This window comes from Sus scrofa, chromosome 10 (assembly GCF_054392235.1).
Source record: "Sus scrofa isolate SSC_HxYL_T2T_F1_AM1 chromosome 10, Sscrofa_HxYL_maternal_Yorkshire_Landrace_v2.0, whole genome shotgun sequence".
Classification (NCBI taxonomy): Eukaryota; Metazoa; Chordata; class Mammalia; order Artiodactyla; family Suidae; genus Sus; species Sus scrofa.
The window spans coordinates 78,520,424-78,542,077 of record NC_139392.1 but is presented as its reverse complement, the minus strand read 5'-3'; the positions used below and the strand labels follow the sequence as shown (position 1 = coordinate 78,542,077).

Here is a 21,654-nt window from a genome sequence, read left to right as displayed (position 1 = left end):
AAAGTCACAGGATACAAAATTAATACACAGAAATTGACTGCATTTCTATATACTAACAATGAGAGATCAGAAAGAGAAATTAAGGAAGAAATCCTGTTCACCATTGCATCCAAAAGAATAAAATACCTAGGAGTAAACCTACCTAAAGAGACAAAAGACACTGAAAACTGTTAAGACCCTGATGAAAGAAATCAAAGGTGACACGAACAGATGGAAAGACATACCATGCTGGTGGATTGGAAGAGTTAATATTACCAAAATGACTATACTACCCAAGGCAATCTACATTCAATACAATCCCTATCAAATTACCAAGGACATTTTTCACAGAACTCGAACAAAATATTTTAAAGTTGGTCTGGAAGCACAAAAGACCCAGAATTGCCAAAGACATCCTGAAAAAGAAAAATGGAGCTGGAAGAATCAGGCTCCCTGACTTCAGACTACTACAAAGCAACAATCATCAAAACTGTATGGTACTGGCACAAAGACAGAAATATAGATCAGTGGAACAGGTTAGAAAGCCCAGAATTAAACCCACACACCTACAGGCAACTAATCTATGACAAAGGAGGCAAGAACATACAATGGAGAAATGACAGCCTGTTCAATAAGTGGTGCTGGGAAAAATGGACAGCCACATGGAAAAGAATGAAATTAGAACACTCCCTAACTCCATACACAAAAATAAACTCAAAATGGATTAAATACCTAGATATAAGACTAAACACTATAAAACCCTTAGAGAAAAACAGGCCAAACACTCTCTGACATAAACGACAGCAATATCTTCTCAGATCCACCTCTTAGAGTAATGACAGTAAAAACAAAAATAAACAAATGGGACTTAATTAAACTTAAAAGTTTCTGCACAGCAAAGGAAACCCTAAACAAAATGAAAAGACAACCCACAAAATGGGAGAAAATCTTTGCAAATGAATCGACTGACAAGGGATTACTCTCCAAAATTTATAAATACCTCCTACCGCTCAATACCAAAAAAGCAAACAACCCCATCAAAAAATGGGCAGAAGATCTACACAGACAATTCTCCAAAGAAGACATACAGATGTCCAAAAAACACATGAAAAGACATTCAAGGAGCTCCCGTCGTGGCGCAGTGGTTAACGAATCTGACTAGGAACCACGAGGTTGCGGGTTCGGTCCCTGCCCTTGCTCAGTGGGTTAAGGATCCGGCGTTGCCGTGAGCTGTGGTGTAGGTTGCAGATGCGGCTCGGATCCCGCGTTGCTGTGGCTCTGGCGTAGGCTAGTGGCTACAGCTCCGATTCGACCCCTAGCCTGGGAACCGCCATATGCCGCGGGAGCAGCCCAAAGAAATAGCAAAAAGACAAAAAAAAAAAAAAAAAAAAAAAGACATTCAACATCACTCATTATTAGGGAAATGCAAATCAAAACCACCATGAGGTACCACCTTACACCAGCCGGAGTGGCCATCATCAAAAAGTCTACAAACAATAAGTGCTGGAGAGGGTGTGGAGAAAAAGGAACCCTGTTATCCTGTTGGTGGGAGTGTAAATTGGTGCAACCACTTTGGAAAACAGTACGGATATTCTTCAGAAAACTAAAAATAGAACTCCCATTTGATCCAGCAATCCCACTCCTGGGCATCTATCCAAAGAAAACCATGACACGAAAAGACACACGTACTCCAATGCAATAGCTAAGACATGGAAACAACCTAAATGTCCATCGACAGAGGAGTGGATCCAGAAGATGTGGTATATATACACAATGGAATATTACTCGGCCATTAAAAGGAAGAAATACTGGCATTTTTAGCAACATGGATGGACTTAGAAATTATCATGCTAAGTGAAGTCAGTCAGACAATGAGACACCAACATCAAATTCTATCACTGACATGTGGAATCTAAAAAAAGGACACAATGAACTTCCTTGCAGAACAGATACTGACTCACAGACTTTGAAAAACTTATGGTTTCCAAAGGAGACAGTTTGCAGGGTGGGGGGATGCTCTGGGGGTGTGGGATGGAAATCCTATAAAATTGGATTGTGATGATCATTGAACTATAAATGTAATACATTCATTGGGTAATTTAAAAAAAAATCTATCAAATACACCCGTCCTGTTCATCAGCAGCATTGATGAATGTGAACATCTGGAAATAGTATGTGGGGGAGGTGTGTATTTGTGTGTCTGAGTCTGTGTCTGTGTCTATGAATGAGATGTTTCTGATAAATGTGACATCCCCTTTTTAGTAAAATCAGTTGATATGTTTTCTCCAGGGATGGATGGATGTACAGATGAATGTACATATGTGTGTGTGTCTAGCGCATATGTTTATGTTATTTACACAAATGGTAATTTCTGTGTATACTGAGCTAAAACCTGTTACTTCCATTCTCCAGGTCTTAAATCTCCCCATGTTGATATCTGTGGCCCTGATATTTGTTTAAGCAGCTGTGTAGTACTCTTTTGCATGAACATACCATGTTGTGTACCCCTCTACTGTTAAAATTTAGGTTGTTCCCAACATGTTACTATTACAACCAATGCTGCAGGAAACTCCGTGCACAAATTTCCTCGTGCGCGTCTTCAAGGGTTTCTTAAGAGGAGTATTTAGAACTGGAATTGCTGGGTTGAAGGATATAAATATTTCGAGACTGCTCAGTTGATTTCCAAAGTGGTTTTGCCAATATGCACTCCCTGCAGCCATATATCTGTGTTCCCACTTCCGCACACCGTCAACAGCATCAGTACCGTCAGCCTGGCGACATGTGTGCCAGATGAAGAAGCTAGGGATTGTATTTCACTCTCCTTTCCAGGACTGCATGTGCATTTAAACCACACACTGTTTTGTAACAGCTTTCTCCACTTAATATATCAAAAACACCTCCCCACATAAGTAAATATTCTCCCACGTAATTTTAAGGTGTACTAGTTTGCACAGCCATGCCACTGTCTATTTAACAAATGCCCTGCCCTTGCATATTGATGTTTACTAGAGTTTGCTCTTATAAGCAGAATGTGGGAGCTAGCACAGCAGAGTGGTGAAGGGATGAGCTTTCTTAGATTCAGACAAAACCTAGCTTTCCTCTGGGACCCACTTGCCAGCTGTGAAGCTCCAGCCCCGAAGGTGACCTTCCAGGATTTCATGGTACAGCACGTGGCTCAAGTCCAGCCTCCAAAGCCAGCTACTGTTTGAATCCTGGTTGTGCCACTCACTAGCTGTGCAGCCTTAGGAAAGCCCTTTAACTTCTCTGTGCCACAGTTTCCTCGGTTGTAAAACTGGGTGTAATAATAATAATAGGACCCACCTCAGAAGGTTGTTGGAAGGAGGATGCAATGTGACAGATGATTTTAGGACAGTCTGGCACACGAGAATATCTAGCATTCATTAGATGCCTACCACTGAAGTCAGTTGAATAGAATTTGGTACCAAAATGGATCTGCACAGTCAAGTTCGAGTTGCCGAGATGGGGAAAATGCGGCTCAGAGTAATTAGTGCCCGGCCTGTGCTGGCAGTCAAGTGCTGTCAGCTGGATTTGTGGAAACCATCCGCGGGTGGCCACAGGTGAGCGTCCTCTGGTGCCTCAAGCTGCGTGGGGACTGAACATCTGGAATGTCCAGAATTTATAAACCAGAAGTCCTGTCCCTTTAGCGCACTTCATTCCATGGAGTCCAAACATCAGTTCTTTTCCATGGATGGTCCAGAGCATTTGCTGGCTCACCAGTCACTCTGAATGCAGATTTGTTCCAGGTGCAACAAGGTGGGCATTAACCTGAGGTTTCATGCACTTTGTCGCCAAGCCTAGATGCCAGCATGGTGGAGGCACGACGGTCGTGTCTTCTGCTCACTGCTGAGAAACAGCCTGATCCGTGACTGAGACCATTGACTGATTAATCGAAAGCTCTAATTGTCTGTCAGAGAGTCCTCCTGGGGTAGAGGGTGGACGCAGTTAAGATGTGCAAGTTGCCAGGCAGCAATGAACCTGCATGACCCTGAACATCTTGCTGCTGCTCAGACGATTTATCATCTCCCCCGGAGGAAGCTGGGGCACACCTGACCTGTTGCCTGCTCAATCCTGGCCATGCCCCACGCAGGTGCAGTCCAGTGGCTCCCACCTGGGGTGATGCCAGCAGTTGGGTGGAGAACCAGGGCTGGAGGTCTTCCCTCTCCACGGGGCCTTTCTCCCACTCCTTTTACAAACTCTGGTCCCTTTTTCTTTTTTTTCTTTTTTTTTTTTTTTTTTTTTTTTAGGCTGCAGCATGGGGTGGGAGGCAGCGGTGGGAGAGAGGAGGAGAGGCCAGGGGCCAGCCAATGTCTGTGGCGGGGGAGGAAGCTGAGACAGATCATGCACTTGACTGAGGTTCTTTCTCCCTGTAGAGACTGGGGCAGGATCTGGGGAAGCAGTGAAAGTAGCTCTGTCTGGAAGCTGGAGATGGAGAGAAGAAGCTTCCAGACACATGTGAACAGTCTTCGTTCATTACGGCAAAATTGGTATTAAAAATCTCCCCAAAGTATCATTCAGTGCAGTCAGGCATGTGCGCTACAAGCCTTCTGTACCTTCTTCCAGATGGGGTGGAGGCTCACTCCTCTTCCAGGGACTCTGAGCCTTGGGGACTTGTGTGACAGTGGCAGGTGTGATGCCATGAGACTTCTGAGGCCCCCTGGAAGCAGCTGGTGGAGTTCTGCCTGGGTCTTGAACACTCAACCCAGGGGGGTTGGGGGTAGGGAACCACTGCCCCTAAACATTCCACGCCCTGAGGTGGCCATGCCAGAGGGTCCTCTCTGAGATCCCAAGGGTCCCTACCTCCCAGCACTCAATGTGCACTGGACACGTGGCTAAAGCCATCCCAGAGCCCATACCATGTGGTGCCGACCCTACCACCCTGCCAGGCCTGCCTGAATTCTTGGCCCACAAAACAGATGCAATAAACTGGTGGTGGTTTCAAAGCTCTGAATTTGGGGGTAACTGACTCAGCAGCTGGGTCACCAGACAAGCAGCATCCCACACCCACCGCTATGATGGCTAGACACACCCACCTCTATGACCTACCAGGCAGACTCCTGGGTAATTTGCCAACTAAGTCTCTATTTGCACCAAAAGACTATAAAAAGAGGTCATGGCAGCACCATAGTCACAGCAGTCACAAACTGGAAACAACCCAAACAAAAAAAGGCAAGATGAGTACCACCCATCGCCTAGATTAGGCTGGATGGGACCAGAAAGAATCAGGGACAAGGATGGCAGCAGAGCAGCCTGGGTTGGCTGTCTGTGACCTGGTTGGGGGGAGGGGGCTCAAGTGAGATAGTTGTGTAATACTGAGCATGACACCCATTATCACAGCTAAACACCCACTGGAAGAGGAGGCGTCACCTCCCGCCTGCCCCCACCCCCACCCCCACTAGCATATACGAGCTGGTCTCCCCGAACCCAGCCCACTTTGCTTGTGTGTGTTTGATCATTAGAGTGTTCGCAGCACTGTGCCTGATCAGACAGAAGAGGAGAGAGAGAGAAGAGGAGGAGGAGGAGGAGGGAAGACAGGAGGGAGGGAAGGAGAAAGGAAGCCCTGGGGCTCTGTAAGAAACAGGCATGTGGGAGTTCTCTGTGGCACAAGTGGTTAAGGACCCGGCCACTGCAGCGGCGTGGGTTTGATCCCCGGCCCTGGAACTTCCACATGCAGGCATAGCCAAAAAAAAAAAAAAAGGAGAAAGAGGGAGGAAGGAGGAAGGGAGAGAGAGGGAGGGAGGAAGAAAGAAAGAGACGTGGAAACAAATGATTTCAACATAATAGGATGGTGAGTGCCATGCTCCTTGTGTTGGTCACTAGATTTCACCTTAAAGGCACCACCTGTCCTCTGCACCCCTGCTAGAATGAAACTCCTTGAGGGCAGGGACTGTGTCCTACTGACTTTTCCATGCCCACAGCGTCCAGCCCTTGTGCACGGTAGCTACATCAAACCCATTTCTAAAAAACCGAATGGCTGAGAGCTAGGTTGGCGAGGTCACCCATGAGGGCGCCTGGAGCTGATGCGAACCCTCCTCCCTCTGCTGTCAGATTAGAGGCGATACACTTGGGGCTGAGAAGATGAGCGTGCATGAGCAACTAGCCTCTTGTTTGCCATGAGTCAGTGGACTGAAGCGAAGATCTGAGGACAGCTGGACGCATCCCAGAGCAAAGCCCTCTCCCCAGTGTCCCATGACTGGGCCATCACGAGCTCCAGGCACAATGGTCCCATGTAATAATACAGCATCACAGAAAGGCAGGCAGGAAACGGCCCCTGGCCCTGGGGGCTGAGGAGGGAGCTCAGTGGACTCCACTGGTACAAGGTAATACCCAGAGGGTGGGCCCAGTCTTCCCCAACCTCCTTTTGTCCTCCAGGGGGCAGCCTCCCTGGACCCCAAGAGCCTTGGCACCCTGTGATGGATCCCACAGACCAGCTGCAGTTCACAAACTGGACATGATAAACAGACCTGCACATGATAAACAGAATGCAAATTATGCATGCACTTCACTGATCATTTTTAACATTAAATGTCTTTTATCAACCAATTAGAAATGTGCAACTCATATTGTAGGAGGAGGGAGCATGGGTCCTGGAACTCGAAAAGGCTCAGAAACAGTTAAGTGTAGGTGTAGATTCTGATTATTCCAAATGAAGAAAAAAAAAAGTCACAGATAGGACTTAGCGCCAATAGAGGGCGTCATTCATCTTTACAAGTCCCTAAAGTACTTTGGGGGGGGAAGGGTGGGAAGACCCTGAGAAGGTATTGAATCTAAATGGGCTGCAGACTAAGGCAGGAATATGTGGATGGTTTAGTATCTAGAAAACTGAGTACAAATATTGCTCAATTGCCATATTCCTTTTGCATGGAGTAGAGTTGAATCAGTGAGTGTGTGTTTGTGTGAGTGTGTTGCGGTTTTGTGTTTGTCTTTTGACTGTACTCACATGGCATATGAAAGTTTCCAGGGACTGAATCTGAGCTGAAGCTTCAACCTTCTCCATAATGCTAGATCTTAACCCACTGCACTACAGGGGAACTCCAGAGTTGAATACAGTTTTATCTTTTCCATTAACCTCTTGCTCTGGTGAGACTGACCCAAGGACATTAGCCAGTTCCCTCCACCCTTGGCATACAGCAGGCAGTCTGGGCTGGTAGACCGTTTCACTGCATCTTTCCATTTTCCCAACAAGCCTGTTTGTTGTGTGGGGGAATGAGTAATTCTGAAAAAGTCCACCAGAGGGAGCCAGACGACTGCTTTAGAACTATCCCTGGTTGGTTTGGGAATTCCTCTTTGGGGAAGCAGCTTGCTAACATCTTTTGAGCCATCTTTTTTCCTGTCTCTCCCCTTCCCCGTGACATTTTTTAAAAATCAGAAGTAATCATACTTCTGGAAATGTATCTTCTGTATTTTCTTACTTAACAACCCACAGACTTTAAACAAATAATACCACCGTGGTGAAGTATTTAGCAATGTGAGGGTTCTCTGCCCTCTTAACACAGAGTAGAATAATTACAGAAATTCTGCCTTAGAAGGTAAATTAATGCGTGGATGCTCAGTGAGGCATAAATCCAGTCCAGTACATTGGTGGGTCGGAGGATGGGAGAATAGTTTCTGAGTATAAATGATTTACCCGATTGAGCTGATCACTTTTTATGTATTTTCAACTGGCAATGTTTTAAGCATCTGTTGGGAGGGGGTTGTTGGCTGTGCCTGTGGCATGTGGAAGTTCCCTGGCCAGGGACTGAACCTATGCCACAGCAGCAACCTGAGCCGCTGCAATGACAGCGCCAGATCCTTAACCCACCGAGCCACCAGGGAACTCCAAGCATTGTTTTAAAGGAGACTAGACAGTGATTTTTCCTCTTACACTGTGATAAGGATTGGCTCTGCATTAGGAGCCACCTAGACAAATACATCCTTCCTGCTTCTGTGCTACTTGAGCCCAAGAAGACAGTCCCCTAAGGTCAACAGCATCCTCCCCTTGACATTGGCTGTGACTGGGCATTCCGTAGCCAGGAACATCTGGGGAAATGGTGCATCTGAATTTCAGCCAAGCTCTTTTTTTTTTTTTTTTTTTTTTTGTCTTTTTGCTATTTCTTTGGGCCGCTCCTGCGGCATATGGAGATTCCCAGGCTAGGGGTCGAATCGGAGCTGTAGCCACTGGCCTACACCAGAGCCACAGCAACGCGGGATCCGAGCCGAGTCTGCAACCTATACCACAGCTCACGGCAACGCCGGATCGTTAACCCACTGAGCAAGGGAAGGGACCGAACCCACAACCTCATGGTTCCTAGTCGGATTCATTAACCACTGAGCCACGACGGGAACTCCTGAATTTCAGCCAAGCTCTTAAAATACCCTCCCTCCTTCGTGATACCCACCCTGAAACCTTTTCAACCCACAGCCAGGGGCGAGCGGGTCCTTCTGAGACCCCCACACACTTTGTTACAGATTATAGCTCCAATTCCATCATATAGTCACTTTAAATCTGACTTCCTTATTAAATTGTCAACTTCTTGAGGAAAGAGTTTTGTCTGAATCTTCTCCAGAAAAATTTATCCCCAGAACCCAGCAGAGTGCAAGGTACACACTGGGAGTCAATCAATTTTTTATGGAATAAATAATATCCTCATGAACAAGGCATAAAATAATAAAAGCTAGGCTCAAGCAAGTACCTTCTCTGTGCCAGCTCTCTCTAAGGACTAGATATGTGTTCACTCATTTTATCCTCAGAAATGCCCTATGAAATAGATAACAGGTACTACCATTACCTGTATTTTAAGGTTGAGAAAATTGACCTTAGATTGACGAGACGGATTAAGTAACTTGCCGAAGGTCGTGAGTGGTCTAAGCCGAGACTGGGGTTTGAACCCTGGGACAGTGATGCCAAAGCCTGGACCCCCAACCACATTACCGTAAAGAACTGTGCAGATGAGCCTACCTACAGAACAGAAACAGACTCACAGGCATGGACAGCAGACCTGGGGTTGCCAGTGGGGAGGGCGAGGGAGTGGGGTGGACTGGGAGTCTGGAGTTAGCAGATGCAAACTTTTACATTTAGAATGTATAAGCAATGAGGTCCTGCTGTACAACACAGGGCACTATATCCAAACACTTGTGATAGAACATGATGGAGGATAACATGAGAAAAAGAATGTACATATACGTATAACTGGGACCCTTTGCTGTATAGCAGAAATTGACAGAACACTATAAATCAACAATAATAAAAAAAAAAAGTGGAGTTCCTGTCGTGGCTCAGTGGTAACAAACCCGACTAGTGTCCATGAGGATGTAGGTTTGATCCCTGGCCCCACTCAGTGGGTTAAGGCTCCAACGTAACCATGAGCTGTGGTGTAGGGCGCAGACATGGCTCAGATCCCGAGTTGCTGTGGCTGTGGTGTAGGTTAGTGGCTATAACTCCGATTCGACCCTAGCCTGGGAACGTCCACATGCCACAGGTGCGGCCCTAAAAAAAAATAACAATAATTTTTAAACAAAGAAAGAACTGTGCCCAGGAATTGGAGGGAGGGCAGTCTTTCAGATGTGTGCCTGCTTACTGACTCCACGTTAAGGGTGCTAATAAATTCACAATTAAAGAAAGCCTGGAGTGAGTAATTTGCAATTTACCTCATGTCTTAGGTAGGTCTAAGGGGCTGTAATAAGAGGATGGCTTAAGGACAGAAATATTTATTTTCAACTTCCATAATAGCCTGGGGTGATGTTCTGGGTCAGCAGGCAGCTAACTCCATGTGGTCATTCAGGAGCCCAGGCTCTTCCATCCTGAGCCCTGCCCTTCCCAAGGGCTTTGTGGTCCTCTGTGTGGCTGGGACTGGCCCTGTCTTTGGAGAGAATTTAGTCACCAAGACACATGTAAGTGCTGGGCAATGAGGTCCCACAGGGCAGCCATACACACGGTGGCAAGTTTGTTACCATGGGAAGAAAGCAAACTTAATAGGAAATTAGCTTTCTCCACCACACTCAGGACTCACGGCTGTGCCAGTTAACATTTTATGACTTTCATAAGGATAGACTTTATCTGCTCATTAAGTTAGAGGATGACACCAGTACAGAAAAGAGAAAAAATATATATCAGATAATAGCGAAGGATTTTTAGACAATTCATAACCTTAGGAAATGGTTTCTTAGCTATGACACTGAGAGCACAAGAAACAAAAGAAAACATCATCAAAATTTAAAACTTTTGTGTTTCCAAGGACTCCATCAAAAAAGTGAAATGAGGAGGTCCCGTCATGGCTGAGTGGTTAGTGAATCGAACTAGGAACCATGAGGTTATGGGTTTGATCCCTGGCCTTGCTCAGTGGGTTAAGGATCTGGCGTTGCCGTGAGCTGTGGTGTAGGTCGCAGACGCGACTCAGATCCCAGATCCTGAGTTGCTGTGGCTCTGGTGTAGGCCATCGGCTACTGCTCTGATTAGACCCCTAGCCTGGGATCCTCCATGTGCCACGAGTGTGGACTTAGAAAAGACCCCCCCCCCAAAAAAAAGTGAAACGAAAACCACAGAAGTGGAGGAAATCTTTGCAAATCATATATTTGATAAGGGACTTTTGTCTAGAAGATATAAAGAGCTACTAGAGCTTGATTATAAAAAGACAATTAACCCAGTTTTTTAAATTGGCAAACCAGCCAAAGAGCTATGTCTCCAAAGATATACAAATGTCCAGCTAAGCACGTGAAAAGTGATCAACACCATTAGCCAGTAGGGAAATGAAAAGCAAACCCACCAGGCAGCACGCCACACCCACTAGCACGACTATAATCAAAACAACGGATAATAACAAGTGTTGCAGTGTGATTGGAAATTGCCTTCACTGCTGATAAGAATGGAAAATGGTGCAGCTACTTTTGAAAACAGTCTGGCAGTTCCTCCAATGTTTAAACATAAAGTTACCATATTCTGCTCCTAGGTGTATGCCCAAGAAAAATAAAAACATAATATTCACACAAAAAATTTGCCCATAAATGTTCACAGCAGTACTAGTCATAATAGTCAGAATGTGAAAACAACCTAAATATCCACCAACCGATGTGATGCATTTGTATAATGGAGCATCATTTGAAAAAAATATTTTCTTCATCATAACTATAGAAAATTGTCAAATCACTATGTTGATTACAAAAAATATCAAATCACTATGTTGTACACCTGAGTCTAATATATTGTACGTTAACTACAAGTCAATTTCTTTTAGGGCCACATCTGCAGCATATGGAAGTTCCCAGGTTAGGGACTGAATCTAAGCCACAGCTATAATCTACACCACAGCTGCTGCAATGTTGGATTCTTGAACCCATTGTACTGGGCCAGGGATTGAACTCAAGCCTCTGAAGCTACCTGAGCCACTGTGCTTGGATTCTTAACCCACTGCATCATGTTGGGAACTCCAAGTCAATTTTTTAAAAATTAAAATAATTATATAATGTACTTCCGAATTAAAAAAAAAAAAAAAGGAACAAAGAACCGATATACCCACGATATGGATAAACCTTGCAAACATTAAGGCAGGAGGAAGAGGCCAGTCACACAGACCACATATCTCCTGACTCCAATGGCACGGCGTGTCCAGAACAGGAACACTGATAGGGACAGAAAGCAGACTAGTGGTCGCCTAGGGCTGGGGGATGGAGAGGCTGGGGAGAGGTGTGACAGTTACGGGGTGTGGGGTCACATTGGGGGGATAATGAAACTGTTCAAACTTGCGGTGATGGATATAGTATATAGTGACTATATTAAAATACTAAAAGCCATTGAGTTGTACACTTGAAATGGGTGGCTTGTATGGTATGTTCATTATTCCTCGATAAAGCTGTTAAAAAATCATAAGCAGCTAGCACAATGGGCTCCCACTAACAAGATGAAATGTACTGTAGCCCCATGTAACATCCAGCTCATAGACTCTGAAAACCCTCTGCACAAATATGGGATGGGGAGACAGGTGTTGACAGTGACCCCAGGAAAAGGGGGTCAGGGCTACAGTTTTTCAGCAGCTCAATATGAGCAAACAGCACGATGCAGCTGCCAGAACAGTTAAATGTGCTGAACTGAAGGCTGTCCTCTCCCAGGGGAACTTCCAGGGGCTGTTACCTGCTTTAAGGTGTGGGGTGCTCGGGAAAACAGAGTCCACAAAGACAGAGCTCACAGCCCTAACTCACTACTAGGAAAAACAAATGCAAAAAAGTGGAAGTCCTCGTGGCGGTCATTGCCACTGCTCGCATGTCAGAGGAGGCTTCTGCTCTGGCTTCAGGTTGTCTGACTTACATCGCAGGGTCCAGGGGAGGACGAGCTGCACAGATCTCAGTGGGGGAGGGGGTCCCCTCGGTTCAGGGATGTTGGCTGGGTGTCTGCAGGGGCAGCCCTATTGCCAACTTCCCTGTGGACAGGGAAAGAGGGAGTAGAGGTGGGGTGGTCAGGAATCAAAAGGGTTTGCAATGAAGAAATTCATAAGAGGTATAATTTTTTTAAAAATGTCTCCCAGGAGTTCCCGTTGTGGCTCAGCAGTACTGAACCTGACTAGTATCCATGACGATGCAGGTTCAATCCCTGGCCTCCCTCAGTGCGTTAAGGATCTGGTGTTGCTGTGACTGTGGGTCAGCAGCTGCAGCTCCAATTTGACCCCAAGCCTGGAAACTTCCATATGCCGCACCTGCAGCCCTAAAAAGACTAAATAAAAAAATAAATACAAATAAAAGTTTTCTATACAGCCATATCTCCCAATGATGCTTCATTCTCAGTAAGCCACTCTCTCACTCCCTGTGCTTCCTAAAAAGTGTGCTTTCCTTTTCTTCATTTACACTCCATCTCTCACCACAAATAATCTGAGGACAAAACAGAAAGTTTAAGTCCCAGGAAGGACTTAATATCTTTGCCCAAGTTTTGAGCAGGACTTTGAGCTCCCTGGCAGGAAGAAAACAGAATTACCTGAACTGTTCTCATTTTGGGGAAGAAGGACGCATACCACATTTCCAAAATATAAACGAGTTACTGACATGACAGCTAAAAAGAACTTTTGGGGGTTTGTTTTTGTTTTTTAGGGCCGCACCTGCAGCATATGGAAGTTCCCAGGTTGGAGCTGCAGCTGCTGGCCTGCACCACAGCCACAGCAACTCAGGATCTGAGCTGTGTCTGCGACTACACCACAGCTCATGGCAGCACCGGATCCCCGACCAAGCCCAGGATCGAAGCCAGGAATCGAACCTGCATCCTCATGGATACTAGCTGGATTCGTTTCCGCTGCGCCACAACAGGCACTCCCTAAAAAGAACTTTCTGGACTCTGTTTTAGTGGATAAAGTGTAGGTAATGGAAAATCATATTTTAGTAAGGCAGAAAAAGCATCTTATTTGACATTTATATGTGTTGCTCAAAATTGCTGGTCTATTATTTCTACCAGAGGTCCACGTATGTCACATATCCATTTAAACAGCTTAATTTCTGCTAGAATTCAGTCAAATAAATAAATAAACCAGCAATTATTTATGTGCTTCTTCTGTCTGAGCACTGGGGTCAATGAAAAGAAACCAAAGAGTGAGGATGGTATGTCCCTTCTAGAAACTGCCTGGAGTGGTAACAGTAACACACAGGAAACAATTTGAACCCTGAAACAGTACAAACTTAGATACCGGGGTGGGGAGTGGGGGGTGGCAGCCAGTACCTTACCTTGGATGGGTGGGCATCCGGAAGGAGAGGGGTGAATAAAGAAGCGTCAGAATGACGGTCTGGAAAGCCAGTCCCCAGGGTTCTGAGCCGCCACCTCCCTAAAGAGGGCACCAGGCCCACACCCATCGTGGGAAGACTGGGCCCATGCCAAAGAGGCCAGGGAGCAGAAACGGCCGCACTGCAAGCCTCATTACAGGGCAGCCGTCCCCCACAACAGATGCGGCCCCACCCAAACAAGAGAGTTGGGGGACAAAGGAGACCTAAATCCCTTGGCCACCCCCGACCCCCGCCCCTCTCAGCCGCGCTGCGGCCTCACAGGGGCCAGGTGGCACCTAGGGCCGGTCTGCCATCCGCTCCTGGGAACTGGCATTTTTAATCCCCTCAATTAGAAGTGTAACGACTTCTTGCTTCCACTCGCCAGGCTGCCAGGAGAAGGTTCAGAGAGAGCAAAGGCGCTTCGCGTGGCTCAGAAAAGCCGAGACGGCGCAACCCGGAAGCATCCTCCTCCAGAGCGACAGGCGACGGGAGCGCATGAGAAAAGACCCGGATGTGCTCAGGTCTGCCTGGTCCGCCCTGCGTGGTCGTGGTCCTGCCTGCGGAAGGGTGGGTGGGGGTGTTGGCCAAGGACACGGGCTCTGTCCCTTTCCCTCACCTCCACATAGACGGTGTCTGCTTTTACAAAGATGAAGACACTGCGCATGCAGGGCTTATGCCCCATGTCTGGCAGGTGGCAGTTTCCTGTTAGCGCTGCCCATCTCGGTGATTTCTGATATCTTCAATCCCTCCACCTGGTATTTCTAGTCTCTCCACCGCCAGGGAACACTCCAGACCATATGCCTCCCGAGATGCAAGGGGAGAGGACTCAGTCACACCACTGCCCCAGCCGCCTCAGTGGCTCAGCAGCGAGTCAGACAATGGCCTGAAACGCCCGGAGGGTCGATAGATATTTCAGGAAACCCAAGCAGGGCCTTTCCAGCATCGCAAGGCCGTCATGGCGTTTCGGGGTATTGCCCACCTCCCTGCCACTCTGCCTCACCAGAGAAAGCAGGGAGGCCTGTGTTTTTATACCGTCCTGCTCAGCCTCCACCTTTCCCACCTCCACCCAGGGCCTCCTCCCCCTTGGAGCCCGCCACACGTCAATCAAGCACGTGACAGGAAGGGGCAGGCAGAATACTGACCCTCTGAATGGACCCACACCCCAGTCCCTGCAACATGTGACTGTGCCAGGTCCCACAGCCAGGACAGTTAAGGTGGCGGATGGAGTTAGGGCTGATCATCAGCTGACCTTAGGACAGAGATGATCCCAGGTGATACTGGAGGGCCCCATGTGACCACATGGAAGCAGAAGAAGAGAGGCAGAAGGAGGTGTGACGATGGGAAAAAGGGTCAGAGAGGTGTCAGGTCACTGGCTTGGAAGAGAGAGAAGGAGAGTGACAAACTAGGGAACGTGGGAGCCTCCAGAAGCTGGAAAAGGCAATGAAGCGGATTCTCTCCTAGAGCTTCTAGAAGGAATGTGGCCCTGCTGCACCCTGAGTTTAGTCCGGTGAGACCTGTCAGACCTTCAACCTACAGAGTGTAAGAAATAAAACACACATGGTTTTAAGCCACCACGTGCGGTCACTTGCACGGCAGCCACAGAAAAGAAACACAGAATCTTTCTGCTCATCACTTGGTGACATCCATTCTGCCTCCCAAGATGGTGGTACATGGCATCTTGGTGATTTTCCTCTTGTGGTAATGGACAGGCCAGTCAAATGCTAAGACCCTATGCCCCAAAGTATATGTATAAATTCTCAGGCCGGGGGGTGGGGGTGGGGGACCTTTAGTGAGAGCCTGCCCAAGAAAGTGCAGAAAGGCCAGGAGGGAGCCGGCTGGTGCAGGTGTGTTCAGGGGGTGGCCAAGAGCCCCCATTGTTCTCCCTGATAAACTCCTCCACTGGCTTCCCAACCTCATCACCTCTGACCTCATGGCCCCAAGGTTTAAGAGATTATGTATGTGTTCATTTTTTGGCTCATTTTTCTCTTTTTATTCATCAGAGATACAGGACTTCCAACTAAAGCTTGTAATGAACAAGGAGTAGCCAGAGCTCTCACTATGAATTCGTGGAATTCCAGGCAAAAGCAAAGCTAGGAAGTTTCAGAAATCTTTCCCAGTTCAATCCTCAATTCATGATTGGTTTCCCTAAAAATTTTTTGTTGTTGTTGTTTTTTTAAGGGATGCACCTGCAGCATATGGAAATTCCCAGGCTAGGGGTTGAATTGGAGCCAAAGGCGGCAACCTACACCATAGCTACAGCATCGCCAGATCCAAGCCACATGACCTACATCACAGCTTTCAGAAATACCGGATCCTTAACCCACTGAGCGAGGCCAGGGCTCGATCCCATATCCTCATGGCTACTAGTCAGGTTCTTAACCTGCTGAGCCACAACGGGAACTCCTCCCTAAGTTGTTTGGTTTATTTATTATAGTTGATTTACAGTGTTCTGTCAGTTTCTGCTGTACAGCAAAGTGACCCAGTCATACATATATACACTCTTTTTCTCACGTTATCTTACATCATGTTCTATCACAAGTGATTGGTTATAGTTCCCTGTGTGATACAGCAGTGAGGAGGTCCCTAAGTTAATATTTAAAATACTCAGTGAAGCCCCATTACCATCTCTATGGCTTTCTATAGCCCCCAGATTGAAAACTATTGAAAAATATTTCATTTGTGTGATTCATTTAGATCCAGAACTTTATTCCTCAGTATCTAACTCTTTTCACCCCAGTGTTATTTCAGAGTGCCTTTCAGCTCTATGGTTGGAGGATTTTTTTCATTGCATTGGTAGGTTCACTTCGAGGTAGGCTTGGATTCTGATCTGCTGAGTGTATAGCCATGGTGACATCCACGGTGAGCCTTGGAGACCCCATAGTGTGTTACAGGGGCTTACCCCTGTCTGTCCTTGGGAAGAAGGGGCTGGAAACAGATTCCCTGAAATCTCCTTTTATAGACCACATGCTCCCACTTCAATAAGAGTTAAAGCACACACTTCTCCCAGAACCCAGTCAGCTGATCTGTTGATCTCTCCCAAACTGCTGCTCCAGTCCACAGACACCACTAAGAGGTCATGTCCCTCTATCTTCCCACTGAGATCACAGCTCAGGGGCACTTAGTTCACCCAGTAGGATACCGCAAAAGAGCAGAGCTATAAGCTCACCTGGAAGTCTCTAAATGCTTAGAGCAACAGTTTCAACAAAGTTTTAGAATCATCAGTGTAAGATGAGAATATGAACATAGACCCTGCAGGAATACGTGTGAACATAAATGCGCTAATTCATGGAAAGTATTACAAATAGTGTCTGTCCCATAACAGACGGTCTACAGAGGTGACTGCTCTTTCTTACCTTTTCTCCCTGAGACTCATCTTTCTCCCCCAGTGGTGAGAGGATCAAGGATGAGAGAGAAAGAGGAGGGGAGTATTCAGAAAACACAGTAATCATGACCTCCAAACATGTATCATGTATAGAAGGTATGCAGAGAAGCACTTATCCCAATCTTGCATTCACCTGGACTACACCTGGGAGTCTTTACCATTTGAGCCGTTTTTACATGCTAATAAATTGTCACCAAAAGCCTGAATCATTTGCTTCTGCATAGTTTTGTCTATGATAATGTTTCTCCAAATGTGGGTATGGTACCTTTTTAGAATCAGCTGGTGTACTAGGACAAGCAAAGCTAGATTCTGTAATAAAGAGTCCACCAATCTCAGTGGCTTAAAGATGCAGTTATTGCTCATTTCATAATTTAGTGTGTGTTAGCAGGTCGTAGGGGATGGTCTTTCCAACCAGGGGCTGAGGTTCTTTCCATCTAATGTCTCTGCTGTCACCCAGGACCACAGAGTCCTCTGCCAGATCCCCTGTATCCAGCTGGCAGATAACAAGAGGAGGGAAAGCCAATACAGAGGATTGAAGAGTGCTTTTAGGGACCAACACTAGAAGTGATCTACATCATTTTGCCTACAGTCTTTGGTCAGGACTCAATTACACAATCCCACACAGCTATAGGAGAAGCTGGGACTGTAGTTTAACTCTATCCTAGAGGAAACAGGAATGATTTTGGTAATTTCCTTGTATACCTGGAGTGACTATAAATACATATTTTTTTTCTAAGTCTGAACAGCATCAGATCTTAGATATATCTTATGCTACCCAGACCTAAGGAATCAGAATCTCTGGGACCTAGGAATGTGAGGTTTAAACAGATGATTTTCATAGGCAGATATGGCTTCCAGGCTTCCAGTACAAACAGCTCTTTTCCAAGGGCAGCCTTGCCATTGATCTTACCTTAGATCCCAGGTTGGGTACCCAGGGTATTTTTGCAAATCTTTCAGAAGTGGCAACAACTGTACTATAAGAACTCCCAGGATGGTTTGCCTTCAACACTCAGATTCCAACATCCCATTAAATAGATGGGTAAGCATGGAATTTTCCAAGTCCCTTTCTTGGCACCTGTATTCTTACTCAGACAAAGAGGATGGTGTAGGACTACACTGAGTGGCACAAACCCGAGCCAGCTCTCACAACCCAAATCCATTTGCTTTAGGGACATTGTTGAGGTCACTGCTCAAGACATCATTTTATGGGGACACAGGGAAGAAATTCTCTTGGGTGTCTTAAACAGTTGTTTTTCTATGAATCATGACATTTATTGTGTTTCCTCTTTGTATTGGCTGCTGGAAATTTTGCAGCCAAAACTTCAGACCACCTTTAGCAAGTATAAAGAACTGCATCCTGGTTACATCTTATTGTTCCTACTTTTAACCCAAATACTTTCAAATATGCCTATTTTCTTATTAAAGTGTACATATTTGCACATGCTAGTTGATATCTATTTTGCATGCGCATATTTAGAAATGAGTTTTTAATGACTGAATGGGCCTTGCATCAGAAAAGTGAGCAGGTTTTGGTGAAACCTGTGTTCTTGGTTTTTTGACCATGTTTTAGCCCAAGGGAAATGTTACCCACAAATGACATGTATGAAGCCTTAACTACTGGCTTAACCCAGTACAAAATGAGTTTCCTCAGAGACCTCAGAATAAATTCATTACTTAAAACCACATGTACTTTTCCAAGATGACTCTGTCCCAGTTGTCATCTCTTCCTGAGATGGAATCACCATAGCCTGGACCCAGAGATAATGCAGAACCGAATTACCATCCAAAAGTAGGGCACTGGGTGAACAGCTCTTGGGTATGATAGATTTTACTCTCTGTCCAAACTCTGCCTCAATAATATTTAAACCCTACGGAAGGAAAGCTAGAAAAAATTCACATAGCTTTAAGACATCCTCAGACTATAATTTACTGAAATTTTCCCACATTAAATTTAATAAGTAACTCCTGGAAGGGGTTGAGAGAAAGGTATCCAACTATCCATTCAATGAACTAAAATGTATTGAGTACCTGTTTATGTTCCAGGCACTGTGAAGTGACTTTAACATACAATCCCCATTTTAGGCACATACACACCGCACACACACACACCCCAAGCTTGCATTCTGGGCGGGAGGTATTAAAAGGGTGTCATCACATTTCTTGGAGCAGCCTCTGACAGTGGCCCTTGATTTGAAGGAGACTGCGTCCAGAGGTGCGGCAGTTACCTTCAGCACCAAGGCCAGCGCACCTGGCTCTTCCCGATTGCCCTACCTTCCCATTTCAGAACTCTCAACCCAGAACTGCAATAAAGAAATGCTCTTTCTCAATGAAACAGGCCTTCTTAACTCTTGAGATAAGCTCTTCATGGGGTGGTCCCTGGTGCCAACAGAAAAGGTTTTGACAACGAAGAGATGAAAATGATTAATGTATTGGAGACCTACCCCTTCTGAACACAGGCGCAGAGGCATGCGCACACCGCCACATAGGCAGTGTGTTGACTGAGTTCTGTACTTGTCACTCCCAGCACCTCTTCTCACGGAGAAGCAGTTAGGAAAAGCATTCTTTACATCCTGTCTCAACAAGGAGTGACTCCAGTGCAAGGACAGGGAGAGGAGGGAGAAGAGGAGCACAAGTGCTCAGGACTCTAGTTTTCTGAGATTTGTCCTGAGAGTTTTTTTTCTTTTTTCTTTTTTTTCTTTTTATCTCTGGGGTTTGCGTATAGCTCTTGACTTTAAGATTAACAGTCAATAACAATCTACCATAAAGATTGCCCTTCTCAACTAAAGTAATAAAAATCCTGAAAGGCAACCATATCTGACATTGGTAAATACTATTACCATTTCACAGACGAGGAAGCTGAGCAGAAGAGATTAAGCTACTTGCCCAGTGCGTCAGTGACAAAGGCGAACCAAAAAAGGCCAGATTTCCAGTCTTCCCTTCTGCTGGTCCTTCCTCAGCAAGACCCACACATGTATTCGCCAACTGTCTCCAGGATCCAGGTTCTGCACCCCTCCCTCTGGCCCAATTATCTGAAAACCAAAAGAGTAGAAAATCGAAAATGAGATGAAGGTCGGCAGAGACGTGAGGCGGCGTATTGCTGCCGCTTCCTTGCCTCCTTTTCAGAAGATAAAATCGACTCTGCTCTTCCTCGGTGACAGACCCTCGCCTGCGGCGCAGCTCCCGGCCTCCGCGGGGGTCCCCGCAATCTGGGCGCCTCCAGCTGCCCCATCTCCAGAGTCGCCAGCGGCAGAGCACAGGGCCAAACTGGGGCGGACCCAGGGTGCCCAGGGTGCCCGGAATGCCCATGCCAGAGCAGCTGCCGGAGCTGCCCAGGGCGCACTGTGCCGGGCGCTGCTCTCTTCTGCTCGCCCGGTGTGCTGCTCGTCCCAGAGGAGCCTCCAGCTGCGCCCCAGGCCCAGATCCTGGGCTGTGCGGAGCGCGGATCCCCGGCTTCCCCTCGCCAGCTCCCTCCTGAGTTAGCACTCAGTGCCAGGGAGAAGCACGGCTCTCTCCCCACCTCTCTCCGAGCGCACCGGGCCAGCTTCCATCTGATTAGAATGTTTCTTCCATCTGATTAGAATGACTGTAGCTTTCAAGTCATTCATTATGAGAAGAATTTTAGTCTTAAAAGAAAAAAGGGGGGGGTCCCACTGTAATTGTGAGTTGTAATAAATGCGAACTTCTGGTGCCTTCCTCTGCAGTATGTAAGACAGTAAAAAATGTGTCTCATCCAAACGCGCCTCCTCCCCAAGCCCATTGTGAAGTCAATCGCTAACAAAGGGGACATGTGAATATTCAACACAGTCTTTCAGTTGTATTTTCCGGAATCCCTGAGTCGGCCTTTTTTTTTTTTTTTTAAATCTGCGAATACCTGTTTAAGTTTTAAAAGCACATGGAAATCGCCCGCGAGCGACCATATAATTTGATTTGCCAAGCAATCTGCAGAGCGATCGCACATCATTTATAATGTTCATTGAGCATTTTGCCTAATTGTGTCTGTCTCTGAAAGGGCGGCGCACCCCCTCCCGACCGCGAGCAGCACAAGTGGCGACATTCCCATGGAGCCGCCGCGCCGCAGCTTGTCGCATTCAGCGCGGGCGGCCGGGCCGCGCGCTTCCCTGCCCGGCGACCGGGCGCGCCTGACACTAATAGCTCGCGGCTCAGGTACGAGCCGGCGCCGCGTTTGACTCCATTCAATTCACAACCGGCCGCGCTTGCAGGTGTCGCCTTTTGAAACTGCCATTCAGGCGGCCGCTGTTCACTTCTCGCTGCGCCGCGGGTTTTGTAGAAGCGCAAGAATGGGGCTGATTATTCCCGTGCCCACAGGCCTCCCCCACACGCCACCCCCCACCCCCACTCCCGCCATCGCCGGACCCGAGGCTTCCCTCCGCCAAAAGAGGAGTTTAATTAGTTCTGGGACAGCAGAGAGCCAGCGTAGCTGGCAAGGCCCGGCTCCCCAGGTAACCTCGTTTGCCGCGGCCCCGGGAGGGGGCGCCAGGCCTCCGGACGCGCGCTCCCTCCTGCGCCACGCCTTTGCCCTGCCCTCTTGCCTGCTCTCCATCCTG

General features: G+C 46.9%; 1 protein-coding gene and 1 long non-coding RNA gene across 2 annotated transcripts in view; both read right to left on the bottom strand.

Annotated features, from left to right (window-relative positions):
- LOC110255700 (uncharacterized) overlaps positions 1 to 14,163 on the bottom strand; it is a 54,014-nt gene extending 39,851 nt beyond the window's left edge. Inside the window, exon 1 of the long non-coding RNA XR_014818050.1 lies at positions 13,672 to 14,163. This is a non-coding gene — a long non-coding RNA (uncharacterized LOC110255700). The remainder of the gene's footprint in view (positions 1 to 13,671) is intronic.
- Positions 14,164 to 19,972: 5,809 nt separating this feature from the next.
- The window catches only part of C10H10orf67 (chromosome 10 C10orf67 homolog), a 160,387-nt gene continuing 158,705 nt past the window's right edge, over positions 19,973 to 21,654 (bottom strand). The window contains exon 19 of the transcript XR_014818012.1: positions 19,973 to 20,118. The gene's annotated coding sequence lies outside the window, so the exon portion shown is untranslated. The remainder of the gene's footprint in view (positions 20,119 to 21,654) is intronic.